The sequence below is a fragment of the Condylura cristata genome, unplaced genomic scaffold (assembly GCF_000260355.1).
Source record: "Condylura cristata isolate star-nosed mole 26May11 unplaced genomic scaffold, ConCri1.0 scaffold00009, whole genome shotgun sequence".
NCBI classification, from domain to species: domain Eukaryota; kingdom Metazoa; phylum Chordata; class Mammalia; order Eulipotyphla; family Talpidae; genus Condylura; species Condylura cristata.
Genome location: NW_004567110.1, coordinates 19,653,127 through 19,679,386, shown reverse-complemented (window position 1 = coordinate 19,679,386; position 26,260 = coordinate 19,653,127).

Sequence of the window (26,260 nt, the reverse complement as noted above, 5' to 3'; positions counted from 1 at the left end):
GATGAGAGAGTGAATTTGAGCTAGGATAGACTGAACATTAGGAAAACTTTATCTAGGTCATTTACATCTTTCCCATCTTTTTATATTAGAGCAAAACTGTGGCTTAAGACTTTGCTAGATTATGGGAAACTCATGCTTACTTGTCCAGGCTTCCTTAATTGTTGGGGTATGTCTTTTAGTGTCCCCAAATTAAAAATATGTATGTCTTTGAACAAACAGATTGTACAAAGATTTTTGATAATACCATTCTTTGCCCTCTTACTTTCATTCTTCCACTTCACTAATTGCAACAACTCTTTATACAGCCTTTTCTTCTCTTAACTACATCTTACACCCACATATACTTGCAAAGAAACAGGCCACACTTAGAGTGAAATAAATTGTCTAAGTAGCATCAAATTTTCTTACTGGGATATCAGCTATACTTATTTTTTAGCTGGCTCAGTCATCCTGACACACTCAACTATACTTATTTCTAATGTGGTCTTAAAATTGTTTTTTTTTTTTTTCCCTCCTCACTTTTACGATATATCAGTCTCATCTTGTGGTCATATAAATGATAGGCTTTTAAGGAGCATTGTGATTTGAGTATGAAAAGATAACCACATTTTCTTATTCTATTCATGGTTCCCTCCATGCTTCTGAATAACACATATGCATATGAATTAAAAACTTTCATACTACTTGTAGTTCTTGCATCAGACACACAAATTGCTGGAGTTTTATGTCTATTAGGAGCACAGATGCAGAAATTTTTATGAAAACTAATTGCCTAAACCTATGATACATAAATTATTTGAGCTGTTTACAATTTTGTCAGCTCTATTTCCAACAGTTTGAATAACTCCCAGATACATGGAACTGCTTTAACATCCATTTTACCCCAGTAGGAAAGGGAATAATGCTCTAAATATATTTTGTTGTTGTTTACAGGCAAAATAAGCTATTTTTGCTTATTAAATCATTACTGATATTTTAAATATAAATAGTTATAGTGGAGTAATAGTATTTTTTAATAAGAAAATGGAGTCTGAAACAGAGCTCAGCTAGAAATTATTTAAATTACCTTGAGACATTGGCTAATTGATAATTTTTTTTACTTATGCAATATTTTTATTCAAAAACTGTGAATGTTCTGTGCCCAAAATCAATCCCCTGTTAAACCATCACTGCATTTTATAATCTGGTAAATTTTATGTTCCACAATATTTCCTACTATTTGTCATTTGTATCCTGAAGTCATTTTAATTCACACAGTAGAGTTCAGCTTGGAATTGGGGTACATGGTTAAAATACTCAGAGGTTGTGTATTTTCTGAATATAACAAGAAAAAAACTATGTTGAATAATATTTGGGGTGAGGTAGGGAAAGTCTGAATATAAAGTTTTTTTACGGTTAGTACTGCTGTTACTGTTATCACTGAAGTTGTCATTTTTAATAATAAAGTCGGCATCACAGCCTATGTATTTTCAATATTTCTCACAAATACAAATAAAAGCTGTTTTCTTTTTTTCCTTTTAGACTAGTCAAAGTTATTTTGTGATTACTGTGTTACAATTTTCTTATTTCAATATATATTCCTTCCTCAAACTATGCACAAATTTTCCTAAGAAAATCTAAATAATCATATAATATTTTTCTTTTTCTGTATCAATTTGGAAAATGAACATTTCCTAATATACAAAGAAGTTCTGGAGACTAGGTGTTTTAAAATATTGTTTCATTCTTTACCTCGGCTTTCAAATTACAATGCTGAATTAAAAAAAATCATTTATCTTTTATTATTCCAAGAAAAATAGTTTCAAATTTTCTCTCCAGTAAAGGTTTCACTGTGCCTATAGTAAAAAGAGCCAAATACTATTTCTCATTTTAATTTCATAATATTTGAAAATCTAGAGATTAGAAAACGTAGTAGCTCTTGATATCAGAGAAACTAAGAGCTCAAGGCTAAAACTAATATAGTATAATAAGAAATTGAGAAAAGGACCAATTATGTCAGCTTTCTGTTCTTGCTATGAAGACTTGGGCTAATTGTACAGTCAGCCAGTAAAGATTGCCAGAGTTCAGCCTTGTGTCCTGCTGTTGCTGTGGTTGAGTACTTTATTTAAAACTAATTACAAATTACAAGAAATCAAAACACTGCAAAATTTCTTGAATTACATAACAGCTAATTTCCTTATGTTACTTTAACTTTTTCCATATATTGTTCTCAAATAATAGGTTTAGTTTACTTTGTTGCCTTCTCTTTCACTTCCTTAGGGCTGAGACCTCCAAAACAGAAATAGAATAAAATAATAGATTTTTGTAGTATAATTTTTATTTTAATTTATAATTCGATATTTCAAATCTATATGCTCAATGTTATAAAAAAGTGATAGTTGATTAGAAAGGAAAATCAGAAACATAAATTCAGGGTTGCTGCTGATAAAGAGTTCTTTGAGTTCTAAAGCAAACCTGCCTAAATTCATATTCCAGCCCATATAATTAAGACCTATATATTTTTAATCTCTTTATACCACATTTTCCATATTTTTAAGGTGCAGATAATGGTATTATTTTATGTTTGCACTGTCTGTGATTCTCTGCAAAGAATGAGGTAGATGAGAGCCATAGCAAATATAAATTTAGCGTATCCTTTTGGATTAACAATTATAATCAAGGTATATTATTGTATTTAATTTATTGATCATTTAAAATTCATGTTTAACTGTAGGGATCTAAACAAAACCAAAATGAAAATTTAGACATTTTCAAATATTACCGCAAAATGAAGCATCCAAATTTTTTAGAAATTTATTTATTTATGCATAATAGAACTTGGGTGTAGGCCAGAGGTGTGCAGGGTAAGAGGATTCACCAGAGATGGAGTGGGGAGCAGAACAGGCACATCAAGGAAGCACACTCCTGAGGGAAGCAGCGGGCTGGTCAGCAGAGGTCTGCCGTGCCATGTGGGTAAGCTCCAGCACTGGGATCCAACTCATGCGGAAGTAGTTTTAGCTTCTTAGTGCTGTGCTTTAACCCGCTGTGCCACCAGGGAGGGCCCCATTTTAACTAAAAATGTTTTATTGTATAACTTTATTTAGGTAACAGTGACTTGCAACATTGCATATAATTTGGAGATATAGGTTCACAGCTCTTCAGATGTAAACCACCAAATCACTCCTAAGCCTCCACCACATTCCACTCTTCTATCCAAACATCTAGTAGCTTCAGTTTTGACTTAATTTTTCTATTCCTGTATTGCAAATGTGAATGAAATTATCTGATACTTGTCTTTGTCTTTCTGCCAAAGATGGCTCCTTTCAGCACTATCCTTTCAGCAAATCTTGCAAATGGCAAGATTTCATCTTTTTTAAAAGTTGAATCATTTCCATTGTGTATATATATATATATATATACATATATATATATCACATATATATCACATTAAACTACTTATCCATCATTGGGCAGCAATTAGGTTGTTTCCATGCTTGACTTTTGTAAATCATGCTGCAATGAATTATATTACTTCAAATTAGTCTTTTTCATCTTTCAGTAGATTCCTCAGAGTAGGATTTCTGGATCTTAGATCCATCTTTTAAAATTTAAGAAACCTCTATCCTGTTTTCCAAAGGGCCTGGGCTAACCTTTTTTCTCACCAGTTGTCTACCTGCTTGCCTATTCTTTTTGTTTCTGGTCTGCTTGATATGGGCCATTCTATGCATATGAAGTCACATCTTCTTGAAATTTTGGCTGATGACAAGGATTTTTTGTTTGTGCCTATTGGCTATGTGAATGTCTTTGGAAAAGTGTCAGCAGTTCTACACATCCTTAAACTGGGTTATTTGTTTTTCTTTTCATTGGGTACATGAGTTCTTTGTAGGTCTTGGATATTTAAGCCTTTTGTCTGACATATGATGTGTAAGTATATTCTCCCATTCAGTAGGGTAATTTTTCAGTTTTTTATGATAGTTTCACTGTGTAGAAACTTTTTTGCTTTATGTAGTCCCATTTGTTTATTTTTGCTTTTGTTTACCTTGCCAAATGATGAATTTCAATTGCTGGAAATCCTTCCAGACCTGGACCCTTCCTGGTGGCACAGCAGGTTAAAGTGTAGCACTATGAAGATAGCTGCAGCCACTTCAGCACAAGTTGGATACCTCCCTCTTGGGCTCAGCAGATCTCTACTGTCATGTTCACTCCCTCCCTCAGAAATATACTTTGTCAATCTGCCTATTCTGCTCCCTACTCTGTCTCTGGTGAATCCTCTTGTTATATGACAGGGAAAGGGACAACCCTGAACCCCAAACCTGCCTGCTCTAAATAGGTTCTGCCATATGCTGCACAAGATAAAACATAAGACCTTTAATGGAAAGGGACTTTGATACAATTAGTGTGCAATACAGAAAAAAACAAAGAATATAATTTCTAAATCAAACACCCAGTGTTATCCAACCCCCTCATGGGTAAAAGTCCACCTAAAAGAGATTGGCCCAAGCAAGGCCTGAAAGCCCTCCACAAGTCTAAAGCACTTTCTGGTGGGGACCCATAGACAGGGTCAGAAATGGCCAGACAAGTCTGGAAGGTAAAGAACAAAATCAAAATGAAGATAAATGCTACCTTAGTCAACCTCCCTACGGGTCTCTCACTCACATCTGTTTCACCCAGGCCAGTACCAAGAAACCAGCCACTTCTTCACTTATCTCTCTGCTCCATGTGTCTCCCTCAGGTCTCCTTTTTGGCCTTCATCTTGCTTCCATCCTCCTCAGTGTCCTCTCCAGATTTTTCTGCCTGCTCAGCTCCACTCTCCTTTTTGGTGGAGAAGGGAACCTGGCACCTCCCCTTTTCTTCAGGAACCCCTGTTACACTCTTACTGCCCCTGCACCTCTGTCCTGTACTCTAGTTCTGTATGCATAAATAAATCTTTAAAAATAAATAAATGAAAGACTTGGAAACAAATAAAAGAAATTATCTCTATTATGACATTTATATTGTGATATCAAAGATTTAAGTTGCTATTATAAAAGTCAGTTTTTATCATATTTGAGACCACAGCAGAAAAAATTTTCCAGAAATGTGTAAGGATTTTAACAATCTACAACTTAAAAAAAAAATAAGCATGTGCACAGGTAGAATTATGGAAGACAATACAGAATATAAAGATATCAAGGTACATCCCAAAGTACCAAGATGAATTTTCTAATTCACCAAGGATTCCTGACTTTAAAAATTTGTCATTGATGAAGTTATAAAGACTTGACATGGAAAATGATGAATTCATAAAATGTGTTAAGTATGTAAAATCTTGTCCTGTTAATAACTATACATGCTGTAAAAACTTTTATATAGAATTTTCAAGTCAATAGTATTATTATTTTCAATTATAAAATAAATCACAATGAGGGAGGAAGAAAAATTATGAAATAAGAAATTCATAGTCCATAATAAAAAGCAGTGTAGAATTTGTTTTTCTTTTAAGAAGCTATAGCCCCCCCCCAAATAAAAAGAAAATTCTACTTCTACAAGTCTGTCTCAACCCCCTTACCCCCTTAGGGCTGCCTCTAGAGAATGGAGTCAGCAGAACAATGACCTATTTGCTGTGAAAAAGATAAAAAGCTATAGTAAGTTATAAAAGGAGGCGATGGAAGATCCCCACTGAACCCCAGTTGTGTTGAGGTTTGTGGGAGGAAGAAGCATGGCATGATGGCATGAGATAAAAGTGTACTCTAACCTGAATAGGGATGTTGTAGGGTATGTTCCAATAACATTTAGTACCGATGTCTTCCCAAACACAGATATCTCTGTTTACATGTACTCTGTAAGTTTCATAAATTCATAACATTGAAGTTATGAACAGTATTTCTCCTTTATCACCTATCTTAGCTTATTAACTTATTAGAAACCAGCCTCCTTCTGGAGGTTAGAAAATGTTAGACAGTCACTAGATGCCATTTCCTTTGTTAAGAACCAGTAATTAAATTCAATCTCTCTGTGTACAAAATTTAGTTATTAAACAAAGACACAAAAATAATGAAGGTGGGCAAGCTAGTCTATCAGGGAAATTGATATTGGCTTCTTAGGCTCAAATCCTCAGTTTAGCTTTCTTTAATAAGTTTAATGAAGTTCTCTTCTACTGAACATTGAGCTTCTTTCACAGTGGTGGTTATTTTAGTCAACAAGATTAAGTATTTAAAAACTGGGGCATCACAGGTTCATCTCTGAATGTGACTCCACATGACTTCTCTGTATCCAGAATGTTGATGGCAGATTTAGGAAGAGTAAGCTTACATAAAATCACATGAGTCTCTTTATATTATCAGTTTTGTTGCTCTGGAAAAAGGGACAAATAATTTGTTTGGGTAGGGGTGTTTGTTTTCTTTTGATTTTTAATTGTTCAGGAAAGTTTTAGCTTTATAATTTGTTACTGCTATATTTAGAATTATTGTGAAATGTTAGAAAACATCAGATTCTTTTCATCTACAAATACTTGAAAATAAATTATGTATTTTTAAAAATATTTATTTATTTATATTTACAGTACAGGGGTACACGCCGGCCAGAGGTGCAGTGGCGGTTAGAGGATTCACCAGAGCCAGAGTGGGGAGCAGAACAGGCAGACTGACAAAGTAGACTGCTGAGGGAGCAGCGGGTGGGTCAGAAGAGGTCTGCCCCCCTTGTGGATCAGCTCCCTGGCTGGGATAAAACTCCTGCTGCAGTAGCTTCAGTTTTATAATGCGGTGCTTTAACCTGTTGCGCCACCAGGGAGAGTCCAAATTATGTACTTTTTTTTTTTTTAAGACTTATTTATTTGTCCATACAGAACTGGGGTACAGGCCAGAGGCTCAGGGGCTGCGAGAAGCTTCACCAGAGACAGAGTGGGGAGCAGAACAGGCAGATCTATAAAGTACACTGCTGAGGGGAGCAGCGAGCAGGTCAGGAGAGAGGTCTGCCAAGCTATGTGGTCGCCTCCGGGGCAGGCAGGAATCGAACTCATGCTGAGGTGGCTTTAGTTTCTCAGTGCAGTGCTTTAACCCGCTGCGCCACCAGGGAGGGCCCAAATTATGTATTTTTAATAAAGGTAAAGTCACTCCCCCTCTAGACAGGAATAGTAAAAAATTTTATTTTAAAATTTCTACCAAAAATGAAAAGGATATATGTGTGAGGCCTTGACCAGCAAGGCCGAGGATTGGGGTCCCAGGGTCGACGAAAGGAAGAAGGCAAAGATGGAGACAAGTGTGAGAGAGACGAGAGAGAGAGAGAGAGAGAGAGAGAGAGAGAGAGAGAGAGAGAGAGAGAGTGAGAGTTAGTTTATTCTTACAACAGCCATGTATATATACTTGAGGGCGGCATAGAAGGTACGGGCGGTCTCTTTGGCGCCAAAGATTGCTGAGCGGGAAAGGAAGGAGAGTGGGGGAAGAGATTTGGGTGTGCTGCATTCTCAACCAAGATGTTTACTCTAAGTTCCAATCAAGTGTTTTGTGCATAGGAGGCAAAGTCCTGGTCTCGGTCCCTGACAGATGTATTGCATGCTTATTATTGTATACACTGCATGATAAATATATCCCTCATAGGAGAGGACGTCCACTCTTATTAGAGTGAACAATGCAGGGAGACATTCTCTGTAAGCTATCTAAACCCCTTTATTTGCCTAAGAGTCTTGAAAGATAAATGAATAGTGAATACACGGTATCTGAAACTATTTTATCTCCTCTTCATTCCCCCAACAGCCCATTTATCTTTTCTAAATGTAATTTGCTCTCTCATAAGTAGCCTTACATATAAGTTCTCACATCCGTGCATTTACTTTTTCTGTGGTACTCTGTGTAAGTAAAATGAAAAACTAACACATTGATTTGATTTTTCCATTATTATCTGTTTCTTGTTAGTTTAATTTACAGGTTGAGCTACTGAAGCTAAAAGGATAGAGGTAAAAGTGTTCTCCTACAATTAATAATACTAAAAGTTGATTTAAAATAAATAATATGTATATATCAATACATTATAAACCATTTATATGAAATTTTGCATGTCAACTTTGTTTGATTATTTTCTTTCCTGAATAACTGTGAAAATAATTGCACACATTATATTTTACATTATTTTTTGCTTTGGAATAATGGTTTCCAAATGTAATTTAATCATTTCATCTTAATAACTTCAAATGTGTGTATACCTTTCACAAAGTAGTAATTGTAATTATACTGGTATTTATGGAAATTTAATTTTATCAGACTTACACTAAATTATTTTTCTAATTATGATTGGTTTAACCATATGCTCACCTCCATAAATGACACACTAATTTAATAACAAGCGATATTGCTTGTTCGAGGGACCTATGAGTATTAAACATAAGAGGCAGCTTTGAGGGAAGAAAGACTGCTTACTTAAACTTCTATTAACACTTAACATAGTAATTGCCAATGATTTCTGGCAATAATTTAGTCCATTTTCACTGGTGTTTATTAGTACCCTAAATTCAACTTTAAACTACTCAAATTGAGCTTTTAAAATCTGAATTAATTCTGTGTCAGTTCTAAATTCCAAGTGTCCCTCCCTCTATATTCATTCTTTTAAAAAAATTAATTAAAAATAATTTTGATATGAATGTCCTGTTAAGTAATGAGTATTATAATACATTGTGAAAAAAACAAGTCCGCGCTTTAGGTGTTCTGAGATCCAGGAAACTTTCTAATACCTCTCTCTGTGTTATCTTGGGCAAAACTCTAATATTAAAGTCACATTAATCTATAAATTAACTATGCATCAATTAACAAAGCTTCTTGGATAATGGTGTCTATTGTGATTACCAAGAATAAATGCTTTCAAGATAATAAGTTTGGTTCGTATCTTTATATTTACCCCTAAGTTCTAAAATACTTGCATAATTATTACTTCAGGTTCATAAATGCTTATCTGAAAAACATCTTAAATTTTATTATGTTGGAATTTACCATAGTCAAAATACTCAATGTATATACCTGGAAAGATAAAGGTATATGTATGGTTGGTACCCAAGGTGTGTGCTGTCGATTCTAAAAATGCAGATTAGAACAAACTCTGGAAGTCACTAGGTGCCTAGATCTATGAGCCAGTTATAATTCAGAAGATCATGGAAAGACATTGATTTTCGCTATTTGGGTTAAGGACACTACTGGTGGTAAATCATTAATAGTACAATATCATTACAGGGAAGACATCTATTCCCCTGAAAAAAATCTGTAAAATATTGTCCTGAAAAATTCAGTTCAGGACAAATTACATTCAGTTCAGAGATTACCTACTTTTTAAATTTTAATATAATAGTTTAGTTTTATGTCATTTTGTCCCTTTTTCGATCTCAGTTGTAATCCTCGTGGGCTTCCCACCACCAATTCACCCATGTGCCATCACCATAGTCCACTGCCACCCATTTTTGATCCCATCCCCCACTCTACCCCCATAAAAGATTCTTGGGTATATAGTTGTTTATTTTTATTATTTTCCCCCTGATCCTTTATGCTCCTGCTATGAGTGAAGCCATGCAATATTTTTCTTTTTCTTTCTGGATTATTTCACTGAGCATGATCCCTTCCAGCTCCATCCATGTTGCTGCAAAAGGCATGTGTTTATCTTTTTGATTGCTGAGTAATACTCCACTGTGTATATGTACCACATCTTTTTAATCCAGTCATCTACTTTTGAGCATTTGGGTTGATACCATGTCTTTCTCATTGTAAATAAAACATCAATAAACATGGGAGTGTAGGTGTCTTTTTTTGAATCAGTGTTTTTGTGTCATTGGGGTAGATACCAAGGAGTGGGATTGCTGGGTCATATGGAAGCTCCATTTTTAGCAGTTTGAGAAGCCTCCAAACAATTTTCCATAGTGGTTGTATACTAGTTTGAATTCCCACCAGCAGTGCAAGAGAATTCCTTTTTCTCCACATCGCCAACATTTGTTGTTGCTAGTTGTTTAAAGACGTGCCATTCTCACTGCTGTGAGTTGGGAGATTACCTACCGTTTTAAAAATTAAATATCTTGTCTTGATCACACAGTGAGATTTAAGTTCATGTCTCCATTACTTCTAGGCTTGTATTCTTCTATAAAAAGAGAAAATACAGAAGAACAAGGGAGTGTAAAAAAAAGAAGGAAGGGAGACAGGAAGGGAGGGAGGGAGGAGGGAAGAAACAAATGAAGAAAAGGAGGAAGGGAGGGAGGAAGGGAGGGAGGAAGGAAACTTCTTTTAAACTGGGATTAGTTGGGAAACAGAAGGGAAGGTTAGACCATGAGTCCCTAAGAAGAGCTGGTAAAATGAAACAACCACCTATTTTCTTACTTTGATAATTACTATGAAAAATAGCTTATCAATAAACCCCATAGTTGGATCTATTAGAGTTTAACTCTTAGATTTTATAGTAGTATATTTTATTCATCTGAGAAAACTAATGCCTTTCCCAAATAAGTTTATAATTCAATTGGCTTAAAACTGTTCTCACTTCTTTTTTTAATAGTGAGGATCAATAGTGAGGATATGACATTCCTCACTATTGATTAATTGAGGTAACACTGGTTTACAACAATATATATGATTCAGTGGCATTTTATATAAAGATTTATGTATATTCTAAGAGACTATCATATAACTATGTCTTCCTCCCCGACACCTATTTTTTCTTTGCTCCCATTTCACTGCCACCCAGTTTGGCAGGCACATTCCTATGTGACACAATCCTATTCTAACCATGAGATTCCCATGTTCTGTTGATTGATAAGTTCATTTTTTTTTTAAAGATTTATTTATTTGTGCATACAGAACTGGGGTACAGGCCAGAAGCTCAGGGGCGGCAAGAGGCTTCACCAGAGACAGAGTGGGGTGCAGAACAGGCAGATCGATGAAGTACACTGCTGAGGGGAGCAGCGGGCGGGTCAGGAGAGGTCTGCCACGCCATGTGGTCACCTCCGGGGCAGGCAGGAATCGAACTCATGCGGAATGGCTTTAGCTTCTCAATACTGTGCTTTAACCTGCTGCGCCACCAGGGAGGGCTGATATGTTCATTTTTTACAAATGTCGCAAGTGTTTTTTTGTAGGAATATTTTGAATCCATTCTGTAACCACTAACTTTTGACTTCTTATGAATCCTTTTTAAAATAGTTAAACTCAGTGGGGTGCATTTTAATATTTTAATAGATTATTGATTAATACCATTTTATTGAAAAGATTATTGATTAATACCATTTTAGTAGAGGTTAAAATTTCCATTTTTTATGCCCTAGGGTATACAAATTTGCAGCCCTAATTTATCAAAAAGGCTTGCCCAGGGCAAGGATTTAAAAAAAATTCCTGTGCTGTGATTTTTTAAACCTGGCCTTATTGTCCCTTTGCTCTTTAAATTTTATATCACAACATTGCTTTGAGGCAGAACTTTTGCAGCTGTGTACAATGCTTCCACAGCAGTGAGAGGTATATTCAGTGTATAGCTAGGTTTCTGTCAAAATTGCCTGAGAAAATACATTTTGTTGGGTTCATTTTCAGTAGGATGGATCTAACTTACTGCTGGAAAGTGACAATTCTGTGCCTAATTGCACATGCAGTTATACTTGAACACATTCTAGTGTTTCATGGAGTTTCTTAGACATATAAAGCCCCAGGGCATTAGCAGCATAGGTGCAATGGAAAGAAATTTGGCAAAACCTGGTGAGTATGCACTGAATTTCCAATGCAGAAATTACTCCCTTTTCTGTCTTTTTCATATCTGCATGTTATGAATTCTCAAGCAATTAAGGAAAGACTGTAGGAAAATGTTAGCTTCTTTTCATAGAACTAATATTGCTTACCACATTTTCTCATTACTTAGACTCATAAAAATGGACTCAGAAGTATGCAAATAGGATTTGGTGAATTTTCAGGCTCTTGAATGTTAGGTAGCAGTTAAATAATCATTTTATTGTAAAAGAATGGGAAGTTGTATTACTGTTTACTCCAAAACAGACGATATAAATCTATTAGAGTAATTTGACATTGAGTTGCATCTGACATTTGACTATTCCCTGAAAACACTTTAATGACATATTTTAATTCACTGGAACAAAATTATAGGGATAGTTATAGTCTTCCTATTTACTTATCTATCAGTATTTTAAATTTAAAAAAAGTAACTGCTCATCAAACTTGAACAATTAATAAAAATCATGTCCAATTTATCATGAAATTTTACCATATATTGGGGGAAGAAAGGGAGAAGTAATGAGACATATATAGGAGAAGTCAAGATATTTCTGGGAAATGGAAAGTAGGTAGATGGTTGGTAATTTACTGGTCAGGGTGAAAAGTATTGCAACTATAGTTCCAACAGATGGCAAAAATCAAACAGGAAAATACTAACTTTTTCTGTTGAACCCAGAATAACACTAAAACGGTAATGACAAATTGTGGACCAGAAGTGGATCACTGCTTCAGGATTTTTTTTTTTTTAAAGATTTATTTATTTGTGCATACAGAACTGGGGTACAGGTCAGAGGCTCAGGGGCGGTGAGAGGCTTCACCAGAGACAGAGTGGGGAACAGAACAGGCAGATCAACGAAGTACACTGCTGAGGGGAGCAGCGGGTGGGTCAGGAGAGGTCTGCCACACCATGTGGTCACCTCCGGGGCAGGCGGGAATCGAACTCATGCGGAAGCGGCTTTAGATTCTCAGTGCTGTGCTTTAACCCGCTGCGCCACCAGGGAGGGCCTGCTTCAGGATTTTTTAAAGAAACAGCTAAAATACTAAATACCGACCTACTCTACTCTGCAAACTCATTGAGTTACTCTTTCACTACTGTTCATTCAGTTCTCTCACAGGTCAAAACTTTATTCCTAAATGATAATTGATCAAAATGGTCTTAAGATTCAGAGAAATCATGGACAAATGTAGAAGTGATTAAATGAGCATCTTCCTATCATATTTTGATATACATTTTTAAAGATTTATTTATTTATGCATACAGAACTGGGGTACAGGCCAGAGGTGCAGGGGCAATGAGAGGATTCACCAGGGACAGAGTAGGGTGCAGAACAGGCAGATCAACAAAGTACACTGCTGAGCAGGCGTGTCTGCCGCACCATGTATTTCACCTCCGGGGCTGGGGATATAACTCACATGGAAGCAGCTGCAGCTAGCTTGCTGTGCTTCACTCTAACTCATTGTGCCAGCAAAGAGGGCCCATATGCTGAGATATTTTAACGTAATTAAATTCCTTATTTCTGGGTTATAATCTAAAGTAAAAAGTTCTTCACGGGTAAACATGTTAATACAAACTATTCCCCCTCTTCTCAAAATAAACAACAAAAACACAACTTCTTGAAAGGAATAACTGATGACACAGGCTCTTCAAATGAAAGGAAAATATCAGTAGAGAACTGCTCCATCATTTTATAACCACCCCAATTTCCCTTCATCTTCCCATTGTCTTTAATACATACTAATCTGTCCTCTATAAAATTTTTATGTAAAGAATATCATGTAAATGGAATCATATAATATGTGCTCTGAAAATACTGATACTTTTCACTCAATAATTCCCTTAAGATTTATCCAAAGTGTTGTATTAATAGTATACTTTTTTATTGCTTCATAGTATTCCATTTGGTTTAATAAGATGCCTATCATAGGGTATTTGTTTTACTTCCAGGGTTGGCTATTACAAATAAACCTGTTATAAACATGAGAGTACACACTTAGTTATTTTGTGTTTTATTGTAGGGTGAGGGGTTTTCAAACAAATTGTACTTAGACCTGGGTAAAATAAGCAGCCATGGAAATCAGATAATAATAATAGAGAGATACAGAGAGGATGAGAGAGAATCTAAGGCTATCAGGAAGACTTTCAAGGACTTAAGTTAAATACTGCAATATATGCTTATTGATTTTAGAGACTATGAATAAGAAATCGAAGATATGTAAGAAGAAAATGAGAAAAGTGCTTAAAGAACAGAGGACTTTTGTAAAATCTTGATTTATATTTCTAATAAAGAAATAAGCCTTAAGGAAATTTGAAAATAAATGTTTCATATCTGTTAGATTGCTTTACAAGACAAATTTGTTGAAACCATGATTTCAACATGTCAATTTAACTTTTAAATATTTTATGTGTGGGATAAAAAAAATTATCCTTTGAACTGTTTCTATAATAATTAGATAAGTATTTTGTCTTATAAAAGTGCATAAATTATATTGTACTTGTTTCCAGGTTCTTATAAACTTATTTATTTTTACCTTCCTTCTCTGCTTATAAAGTATAAAATTGCATTTCTGAATATTAAAAATAAATTTTATTGACCTTATATAGTGAATATTAATCACTTCTGTGCAGCTTTTGGCATCCAGAATTTAAGCTCCAGTGAAGTGCCTTACACTGTCATGGTGTTATTAATTAGCCCATTCTTTCACTCATTATTCATCAGGGCCCAAAGTAGTTTTGATCCTCAACTGTTCTTCCATAGCTGAATAGTTTGGCTAATTGGGGCATGAACTGAACTCTTTGAAGCAGTCTACATTTGTTTCTGAGTAACACATATTTTGGCTTTCATGTGCTTTTTTCCCAAATATTCTCAAAACAAAGAATGATTTATGACTTTACTTCTGTTCTGTAAGCACTATTTAGAGCTCTGCTTTAAGGTTAGAAGAAAAACCATTTTCATACAAGACTGTCTTCCTGCGTTTAATTTTTCTCCCATTTATCAAATGAGAGGGTGGAATGACTGATATTTAAGATACTTTGAAGCTTCAATGTTTTATGATTCCAGCAAACTCAGTATACCTACTTACTATTTTTATATTACTATATTAAGCAATGTATGCACACATGCAAAACAAAGATGATGAGACAATGACATTCTGTGTTGTTATGGAAACATCCAAGTTCTGTTTTACTCACAATGAAATGTTATATTAAATGTATTAACAGAAAACAAGACTCACTTTTATATTCTTCAGGTTCTTTACGCTTATCCATACTCTGAAAGAGGTGCTATTGAATAACCAAATATCCAAATGACAATCAGAAGAAGGAATAAAAATAAAGGAAACTAAGCATCTATCAGTCAATTTTATATAGTATAAACCGTTTTATGTAATGAATGTATAATTACTATAAATAAATATATAATGAGGTTTGAAAATAAACGCTAATGAAGGTCAGCAATTTAGTGAATTAATTTTTTTTTGTCTCACCTGTGAACTAAGAAAGTGAAAAGGAGGGACTGAAATGAGAAATCTATGTTATTAATCATCACAAGTTTTAGGATTATGTGTACCTGGTGGTAAGCACTATGTGCTGACATACCTTTGAAGAAGTGAGAACCTATACTCCTAAATCTTATACAGTGCTTTAAAACAACACTGACTCAGTAAAAAATAAATTGATAAATAAAAATGTGTTTATAACCAAGCTTTCCTGTACTCAAGAGTTGATTGAAAAAAAAATGGCAAAACCATGAAAATAATTGTGTAAGGAGAAGCTTATGGAGCCAAAAAAAAAAAAATATTAAAAAACAATGCAGTTCCCATCTGAATCTGCCTCCTTAGGGTCATTTCCCCCAATTCTAGACTTCCTCCCTCCACCAAACAAATAAAACAAAAACAACAACAAAAACATTGCCCTCTTTTATAAGAGAATTTCAATTTCAAAGCATAAGGTGGTATAGAAACTCCATTGCAACATTTGACTGGAGACATTGTTTCTCATCTCTTCAAAACTCTTAGTGTAACTAAGAGTTTTGAAGAGATGAGAAACAATAGGATGTAAGAGGGTTGATTAATGAACTAGGTTTCATCATAGCTATTACTTGGTTTTCTCTCCATATTCACTATCAACAGGTTAGTAGACATATAGTAGACGTTTACTGATATTACAGGTAATTGAGGGTAAGGATTCTTAATCTTGGTTATAATGTAGTTAGAATTAACTAACTAAATAAAAAAAATGCTAGTAACTGCTATCTTAAGCAGACTATTGAGTAAGGAGGTTCAGGAGTTAGGATTGGCAGTACAACATACAGTATGATTTCTGAACATTAAATTGAGACTCAAGGTACAAAAGGTACTAATGTAGTTTAGGCTATTTCACTCATCTTATCTTAAGGATAAAGAGAAGTAGTAGATAGGCTGTAATATGGTTTAATCCTGGAATTACTGTGAACTAAGAGTTAAAGTGATTATGCATAAAACACATTCCCCTAATTCTAATGTAAGCCACTCTAGCAAAATAAAATCTGTAATTTATTCATTAAAATATTTAATAAAATTTTTATGTACTGATTAGTTAACTGGGGAGATGAGACACAAAGAGCAAACCACAGAAGTAGTAAACTTACAAAAGGTGATGCTTTTATCAATTGCTCGTTAAGAACCTATTAATTTGGTCTCTGTGGTTCCATTAATTGGTCTCTTTCTTTAATGATTTTAGAAAAATTGTATAAAATATAAAAAATAAGTCACATTTCAAATGACAAGCACTGAGTCTAATAGTGATTTCTGGTTAATGTAGAAAATTTGGAAGCCTTTTAAATAAAGATACTGGGATTCCATAAAAATAGAGTTCCTGATGTCTGCAAACCAATGTGCTGTTGATTCTAGACTCTAATATTAAATTGACCTGATGTTTAAAGCTAAGACAAAAATATTCTGTGAAGATCAGCCATTTTACAGAACATTTCTCTCAGATACCAGGCAACAAATAAAATACTCTCATTTGGTAAGAGAGATGCTGTTTTTTTCCTGGTGCTATTAAACCATCTAGCCAGGCAAGTTCATGGTTTATTTGGGCAAACAGAAAATACATTTTGGAACCTTTAGGACATGTGACATGCCTTTAATGCTGAAGCAGGGGACTGAACACATAGGCAGGCCAGCAAGCAGGGAAGCAGGCAGCAATCAATCTCCTAGCCTGTGGTCTCCACAACCTTCCCCTTTTGGGCTGGGGGTCATAATTACAGGTACACATACCCCATGCTGGTGCTTTTTACAATGACATGATGTGTGTGAGTAATGAAACCTGGGAGCAACACAAAGCTACAGGTGGCAGAGACTGACAATGGAAAGATGGAGCCCAAGTTCTCCATGTTCCTCACTTTATCCTTGTCCACACCTGCCCCCTTATAGGTCAGTATTACTGAGAGCAATGATAGGTTTGCTCCAGCTTTTCTGGTAACAATTTAGAGCAATTCCCTGCTATTTAGACCTCCACAAAATTATTCAACCAAAGTCCAAAACCTTGTTGGAATCCAAAATGAGGAACTTTTAATAATACTAGAAAAAGTTGTCTAGTGATGTTAAATCCTTTGAATGGAGACCATTCCTTTTGGATATGGCTTGAAAAAAGGATTATCACATTTTTATGCTTAGATTTTTCTCTACCTAACTCTGAGTTCTTTTCTGATTGATGTATTCTTTCTGTAAGTAGTTAATATATTAAATTACGTTAATTCAAGGATAACTGGCTTAGAGCTATTGTATTTCTCTTAGAAGGTTTCCTTTTCTATTTTCTGAAAATCATTAAGTATTGATTTATGGATTAAATTTTGGCAGGAACATTTTTCTTTGTAGATACCTAATTTCACTACCTTTTTCTCCTAATCCCTATATTTAAAACAAATTTCATGCATGTAATAATGTAGTATAACATGAATTTTTGATGTTCCTTTTATTAAAATCTGGTATTTAACTAGAAATTTACATATTTTTTTCTCTTCTGGTGTATGTGTCTACAGTATGTTAAACTCTAAGGTATGTGCACACTTCTTTCAGGTTTTCAATCAATGAATATATAATTACATGTGCACACAAAAGCACGGGGCTCTTATTTATCTTTCAAAAGCATGTGGCCCTAACGCCCGTCACTCTTCTGTCTTTCTCTGGTCACCTTTCTTTTTATTTATACATACAGTAAGGCTCTATCTTACATGATTGCAAGGATTCCCAATTATTTCAGTTGTCTCTGAGGATGTGTACAAACCTTGTCATCACATTACATTTTTACTTCAAAATTTTCTTTGTGATTTCTTTTTGATTATTCATTTAGCTATTTTGTTATAACTTCTCCATGCTGATGTCTTATGATAAAATTGTCTTCAAGTGAAAACATAACTGTACCTACTTTCATTTTCTAGAGGTGGGCTGAAATAAAGTTAATGTATATAATGGATTTTAATGAAAAAAACTGGGATTATAAATCACTATAATTAAGAAAATAAACATTAAATTTAAATTGTCGTAGCATCTTCTACTCATATTCTTCATGATAGTGAATTATTTTTGGTCATCTTTCTCCTAAATCTCAATCTTCTTAAAGGTTGTCCTAAACCTTTATTTTGGTAATGAATACTGTCTTGTATTTTATGTTATAATCTATCTTCTCCTGCTATCCCTGTGAATATTTTAAAGGCTACAAAGGATTTTTAGTTATTCTAAGAGGTAAATGTTGTGCATTGACCTTTTTATTTTTATAGAATTACCTATGCATAGAAAAATTGGGGTATAGGAAAGAGGTGTGGGGTAAGAGATTTCAGCAGAGACAGTGGGGGTCAGATCAGGTGGAGCTACTGAAATACACAGTTGAGGAGAGCAACAAGTGGCAAGACAGTGAGGGCTGCTGTGTCATATGTGGGTTAGTTGCCTGGGCAAGCATTTAACTCAGGTTGTTGCAGTGTTAGTGCTGAGACTTAGCTGCCACGGTACCAGAGAGGCCCCCTTTTCATTTATTATTGAATAAACATATCACATTAGTAAATAAGTCTGTGAACTAGGAGTTACTATGCATCACTTATTTAAAAAGTTGAATAATTATTTGTATATTTTTATCCTTTTTCAATATAGGAGATACATTTGCTTCACAATTTAATATTTTTCAGAATTATTAAGTTCCATGCTTAATTAAAAAAAAAAGACCCCTGTCATTAATACACTAGTTTTATATTGTCAATTGTCATGTAATAGAACTTTTTAGATGATGAAACAATGAACATATGAGCTAAGGAAAGGAAAGTTTTTAAACCAGCAGAACACTTTTTAAATATTCTGGAAGCAATTTGCTGGTATGCTTTATATTTTATCACAACTAGAAACCAGTAGATTATTGCAGGAAATAAATTGAACATACAAAAAACTGTTAGACATTGTAAAAAGTTGTTTACTACAATTTTATTTAGCATAGGTGTGTCTGTAATCATGAGCACTGGAAGCGGTTAATATCTTTACTGTTGTCTTGTTCATGCTTATTAAGATGGTGACATGAACATGTTCTCCATGTATTAAGATGTTTAAGTTATAGTTATTTATTGGTTCATTATTTGATTATTTAGAGAATTTTCATTTCCAAGCAGCATGTTAGCAACAGTACCTTGTTACAGATGTCAGGAAATGAACTTGTCATTACATAAAAAAAAAAGGGCTTAAACTCTTTATCTAATTGGATTAAGAAAAGGCTGTGCCTCCAAGTGGGAATGTTGTTACAATTGCTGTTGACCTGGCAGTTGATCAAGACCTACCATAGTTTTCATTGTATATATGTTCACATTCAAGCTTGCAAATAGTTGTCAGCTGTTGGGTGGAAAATAATCTTGGAGATAATAACAGAGGATTATTTTAAGAAACACGGCATCATTAACATTATTGATAGCATTGAAGTGTACTAAGAAACAAATTGGCCATTGTTATTTGAATGAAAAGAGGAACTGGGAGAGTTATACTCTCAATATGAAGGTCCTTTTTTACATATATGTCAGCTTTTTTACTTTCCTTTCTTACATATATGTCAGCTTGGTACTAAACCATTAAAAATGGTAAACATAATTTTTTGAACAGGAAAAAGCACAACCAATAACATAAAAATAGATAAACAAGAATACATCAAACTAAAAGTTTCTATTCAGCAAAGATAAACATGAGCACATGCCTTTGAAAAACAACTACCTTTGAAGATAAAGTAAATGAAAGATTGAGTGATACCTTCAACTTCTAGGCCATTGCAGCTTCACACCCGTGGAATGACCATATCAAAAAGAATTAGAAAAAAAACAAGTGTTGGTGAGGATATGAAGAGAAAGAAAAATTCATACACTGTTGGTGGGAATGTAGTCTGGTCCATCCCCTGTGGAGAACCATATAGAGATTCCTCAAAATATTTTAAATAAATGATCCCATAATTCTACTCATTGGTACAAACCCAAAGAGTTATAATAACATTAATTTGAAGGGTATATAACCAAAGAGTTATAGTAACACTAATTTGATATGCACTCCTATCTCTGAATATGAATAATTGAACATTATTCATGATAACAAAGCTACAGAAACAATCTAGGTGCCCAAAAACAGATGTATAGATTAGAAGATGTAGGATGATGGGAAATAGAATACTATTTAGCAATAAAAAACCAGTAGATTCTAGCCTTTGGCAACAACATGGGTGGATCTGGAGAAGATTATGTTAAGTGGATAAATTCGAAGGAGGAAGACAAATATTGGGTGGTGTCATTTATCTATGGAAATACATAGAAAGAGAAGCAAAGGCTCAGGTAAAAAACAAACTAATAACAAACCCTGAAAATCTGACTGTAGAATTGGGGCTGACATAAGGAGATGTGGGATGTAAAGCAAACTGTGGGGTTGTCCAATGGATGATGATGGAGAACTATGGGTGCCTGGACAGAGTCACTTGCCAACAGACATGGTCAGCAGTTGAAGGCAGGGCCAGTGTTCCTACTGTGTGTCTAGTGCCTACATCTGTGCTTAGTTGTAAATACATGTACGAATGAATAATTAATTAATGACTGCATGAGTTCACTTAATTCTCAGTAAAACTGTAAGTTTTCAATGTATGAAAAATTTTAAATATAAAATGTTGTGTGGTTTCACTGAATAAGTTTCAGTTGCTCTTGGGGGTCCATCTAGATTTTCATACCTTACTCTCCCCACAAAATTTCATATTAGATTTCAACACAACTCAATTAAAGTGATTATGCTTAATAGTTAAGATTCATACTATTGTACTGAAGATTTTCTTTCACAGCTATAAATCCTTAGTTTGTTGTTTATGATTCCACTTAACAAAAGGCCTGCAGAAGTGATTTATTATTTGAGTGTTTTGGATGTTTTGTTGGAAAACATTATTCATTTCATGCACAGATGTGCTTCATTGTCAAGTACATATTTAGAATTGAATTGTAATGTTGTCTACTGCCTTTTTTAAAAAATAAAATTTGACTGAAAATAATTTTTAAAAGGTAAAATGTGGAGCATGATTTAAGGTTTTCAACTTTTCTCTTAACAAACACCTTAAGCAACATATCTATCTCTTCTTCAAACTCTGTATACATCAGTCTTTTCCCCCTATATTTTGAAGTGTAGTGCAGTATAACATTGTGTAAGTTTCAGGTGTGCTTCATTGAAAATCAACATTAAGTTTTCATTGAAAGTCCAATTTTGTACTTGACGCATTTTTCTCCTTTGTCCTGCTTTACCCAATCCCCCCCTCCACTTTACATATAATTTGTCTGTAGTCTAAAAGTTTGTTTGTTTTATTTCTTTGCTTTCCATCTATACCACATATAATACCTCAGCATTATTTAGATCCCTAGGCAGGGAACTGAACCATACAGGGCAGAAGACCTCTCCTGTATTGCCTGTTGCTCCCCTCAGCAGTGTACTTTGTCGATCTGTCTGTTCTGCTCCCCACTCTGTCTCTGGTGAATCCTCTCACTGCCCCTGCATCTCTGATCTGTACCCCAGTTCTGTATGTGTAAGTAAATTTTAAAAACAAACAACAACAACAACAAAAAACATGGAGATGCATATATCTTGTCAATCATTTGGGAAGGGGCACAGTGATGGTTAAATACACAAAAAATGGGTAGCTGGAACACATGGAATTTCTATTCTTTAGATTTTTGAGGAATGTGCATAATTTTTTCCATACTGATTTCATCAGTTTACATGACCATCAATAGTTTGCAGGATTCCCTTACTTTCCACCTGTCTCCAGCATTTGTTTGTCTTTTGGAATACTACATTCTCACTGGTCAGAGGGGATTAATGCTGTTTTGACTCACCTTTCCCTAATAATTATATATGATGAATAACTTTGCATATGCCAACTGCATAACTCTGTGCTTTCTTTGGAAATGTGTCCATTTATTTTTTTATTTTTTAATAGTTGATTATTTTTATATTGTCTAGTTTCATGAGCTATTCATATATTGTGGATACTAACCTCTTTCAGATATATGATGTCAAATATCTCCCATTTAGTAGGGTAGCTTTTCATTTGATGCAGGCTTCTTTCATTTTGCAGAATTTTTTAGTTTGAAATGTTTAGTGTATACTGAAAATCAGATTTATTTCATCACGTAAATTTATTACCAAAAATTCTAGAAGTCATATATTTCTAAAAGAATAGATATTGTCAAGTCTACTTTGTATCATGGAGTAACACAAATATTTGATGGAAAAGGTAAAACTAAGCATGGCTGCATGTGCTTTTGTTCTTATGTTAAAATACTTTTAAAATAAAGTTTGTTTTAACTCTGGGAAATATTTTGATATATGAATAATTTTAATTGTCAACCAGTCATTTCCTCCATTATTTATTCTAGTTATTTATAATTGTAGGGGGAAATAAACAACATATAGAGGATGTAGAAACTACTGAGCTTTTAAAAATTCAAGTAATTAAAAATATATATATACATTCCATTAAGTACATATGCATATAGTCCAGAATTGCCAGTTTAGAGAATATTGAATGTATTAGGAAATAGGAGTATAATCATAAAATTATATATGCTTGATGGAAAATGGAGGGAAAGTGTAGTTTATCATTTTTAATGTCATTACTATAAAGCTACATTTATATTTATTATCAATTATATAGAAATTAAAAAATATATAATAGTTTGAAAATGCTATAAGTGTGTAATTTGCAAACATAGCTTAACACAAGCGTTCCAAAAGATTGTTTTCTTAGTTTGCATGTTCAGTAATAGAGTAGTAACTCTTAAAAAAAATTTCCTCTTTCAGTAAATTTTAGCACCTAATCTTATAAACATTTCAGAAAACAGCTGAATTTAAAAAATCTAGGAAATATTTTAATAGTAACAATGTGTTGACTATTATTATGATTTTAATATCTCTTCCTAATCTGGACACATAATAAGACACAATATTTAAATGTTAGAAACATCTGAATATATAAAATCTACTTTTTTTAGTACTCTATGTAATGTCTATTGTTGCTGTTTTTACTCGGTATTTTTCTAGAGTAATTTTTTGTCGCTATAAACAAATTGATTTCAAATAGGTGAACTACTTTAATTGGTACACATATTTACAATTTTGATTTTTCTAATATTTCAAAATATAAACATTTTGCAGAGCTTTAGTTTTATGATGCTTATTTTGAAAGTCTTTTTGAGTAATCGGAAACGATAAAAATGGTTAAAGTAATCTTTTAATTTACTTTTCCCCATTGTGCCAAGGATTTCTTAATCTCAATTATAGAACCTAGCTATTAATTTGAGCAAGAAGACCACAAGTATGTAATCATTTGTCTTTTGATCAACACAATTTCTTATTCATTATTCACAATTTCATTCATTTCTCAGAGACAGTTACTTGAGTAAAACATTTGAAGTATAAGGTCAGGCTACTTAATGTACAAGACTGAAAATATAAATGAACATATATATTTTTTAACTGAATCCAATATCCTTCTCAATAAAAATTAAGTAGTTCTGTATTGCAAAATATCAATTCTTTTTCAAACTAATGGCTGAGCTTAATTATGAAAAGGCAGCCTATTTTAGTAATTTTATGTCAACTTTAACTAAATGATCACTTCTACACTAAAAAGATAGATCTATCTTTTCTCTAGATTGCAGAAGCTGTGATAAATTTCACACATCTTTTGCTGTTCCTTATGCTCCTTTTTATGTAACAAATAAGATCATTATTTCCCCTCCCGAGTAACATGCAAATAAAGTGTGTCAGATTGTGATATGGCAGTTATAAAAATATTTTGATATTTTCAGTGGGGAACAAGTTTCTTATACTTTGTGTCATTTCTTAGCAGAAAATTTATTAATAATCAATGATTTTAGTTTTCCATGTTACTCTTTCCACAAATATTCAGTCTGGAATGCACACTTAATTCCATTCTTGAAAATTGATGCGAAGACTAAGAATTAGAAATTTACCTAGAATATATGGAATGTGGAGGATTTTTCTGCATTTAGTAGGTTATATAGGGCTGACATTACTCCCTGGACAAGAGGAAAAAAATAAAACTCTACAGGTCCAAAATATATCACATCAATCCATAAATTCAAGATATAAAAGAGTAAGCTGGAAAAAGCCCTGTAATTCAATCCAAAATGTCATGATATTTTCAAACTGTAGAAAATGATCTCTGACAGTACTTGACACACTGTGACAAGATGAACATGCACTGCTGGCCACAGCGCCCCTGAAGCTCTTCTCTGGCACCCGCCATTCTTGCCCCTGGCAGCACTGCCTTTTGCTCTTTGGTCAGCTTTACACAGCCTAACCTGTCTGTCACTGCACCTTTTAGCCTTTCCTATCGATTTCCTAACAGAACCTATCTTGGGACATTAGAACTCAGCCATTGCTTGCTTTTTTGTTGTTGTTGTTTTCAGGATTTATGTATGCATGCAAGAGCTGGGGTGTAGGCCAGATATGGGCGTTTGAGGGAGGGTGGTGATGAGAGGATTCACCAGTGTCAAAGTGGGGAGTAGAACAGGCAGATCTACTAAAATACACTGCCGAGGGGAGCAGTGGACAAGACAGGAGAGTTCTTCTGTGCCATGTGGGTCAGCCACCTGGCTGGGCTATGATAGAAAGGGAAAGAGGGATGGAGGGAGGAAAGGAGGGAGGGAGAGAAAGAGAAAGAGAGAGAGAGAACCTTGAAACAATATATTCTTAGCAGCTTGTTTCAAATGTAAGTTGTGACTAACTAAAGGTATGTCTTCCAGAAAGGCAAAGAAAGGAGGGTAGTGATTATCTTCGGGGAAGTAAAGTTATTTCTGGAAAGAGCATATTAAGAAAAGTGTTTAAAGTAGAAAAAAGAAAGTGAGTGTATTTAAAGAGGTATAAATTAAGAGAAGGGAACAAGATAAAAGGTAAAACAAATCTCTACAAACCTGAATTTGAAACTTAGTTTTTGTTGTAGACAATTTTAACAAGAAAATTTAAATTCCTGATTTTTCTTTCAAGCCAATCAGAATTGAATTTCTGAGGAAGCACACAATGATCAAATTGTCCTATTATGCAAACAAAGGTCAGATAGCATGGAGATACTTGCTTTGATAAATATTTTTATAAAGAAATAAACTCAGTATAATATAATTTTCCCAACTTATACATTTTTCCCAATATGAAAACAAATACATCAACTTCAACTTTGTCTTGCCTTTACCTTAGGTTCTCTCTGGCAACAAAAAGCAATTACACAACAACACAGCTAGATGACTGACAATCTTTCTTTATAGTTTGTCTCTTCCTTGGCAGAAGTTCATAAATAGAATACTATATTTCTTGAGGTAGGGTAAGTTCTTTACAAATAAACACAACCAAGAGCAAGATCTGACATGATGCTAAAGGAAATGAGCTGCTTCTATATACATATATATGCATATATATGTCAGAAATTGATTTAACATTTTCTTAACTCATCTTGGAATCATACTTTCAAAGAAGGCAATGATAAAGGAATCATCATGATGAGTTACTGTCGTAATATGTTTTGTGTCAGTACAGATTGCACTCATCTAACACAGATTACCAAATGTTTGTCATCTTTGCTTGTAGCAGAATTAATCTGGTGAGTGACATTAAGTATGTAAGATTACATTTTTTGGTAACTAACTGTGTTTATAATACTCCTTTTGAAAGATAAAACAAATTTTGTGGTTTCAATTTTTAATAAGTATATGTAGACTGATTATTTTAACAAGATTAAGTAGCTGTGTCTGATGCAGAACTAATATTTAAAAATAAGTAATATTAATCTGCTTGAACATAGCTTAATTATTTAAGAATATCCCCCAATTTTCTATAGTATTAAATCAAATTTATACTTGCCATCAATTTGATATTTACTTTTAGAAGGAGGAGAACCTCTGATACTTAAGTTTTATTATAAAATATTCCTCACATTAAAGCTGTTATTCAATTAATTTCAGTTCATTAATAATTTTTTAAATGTGCTTATCTTCACTCATCATTAAAAACTAAATATTATCTGG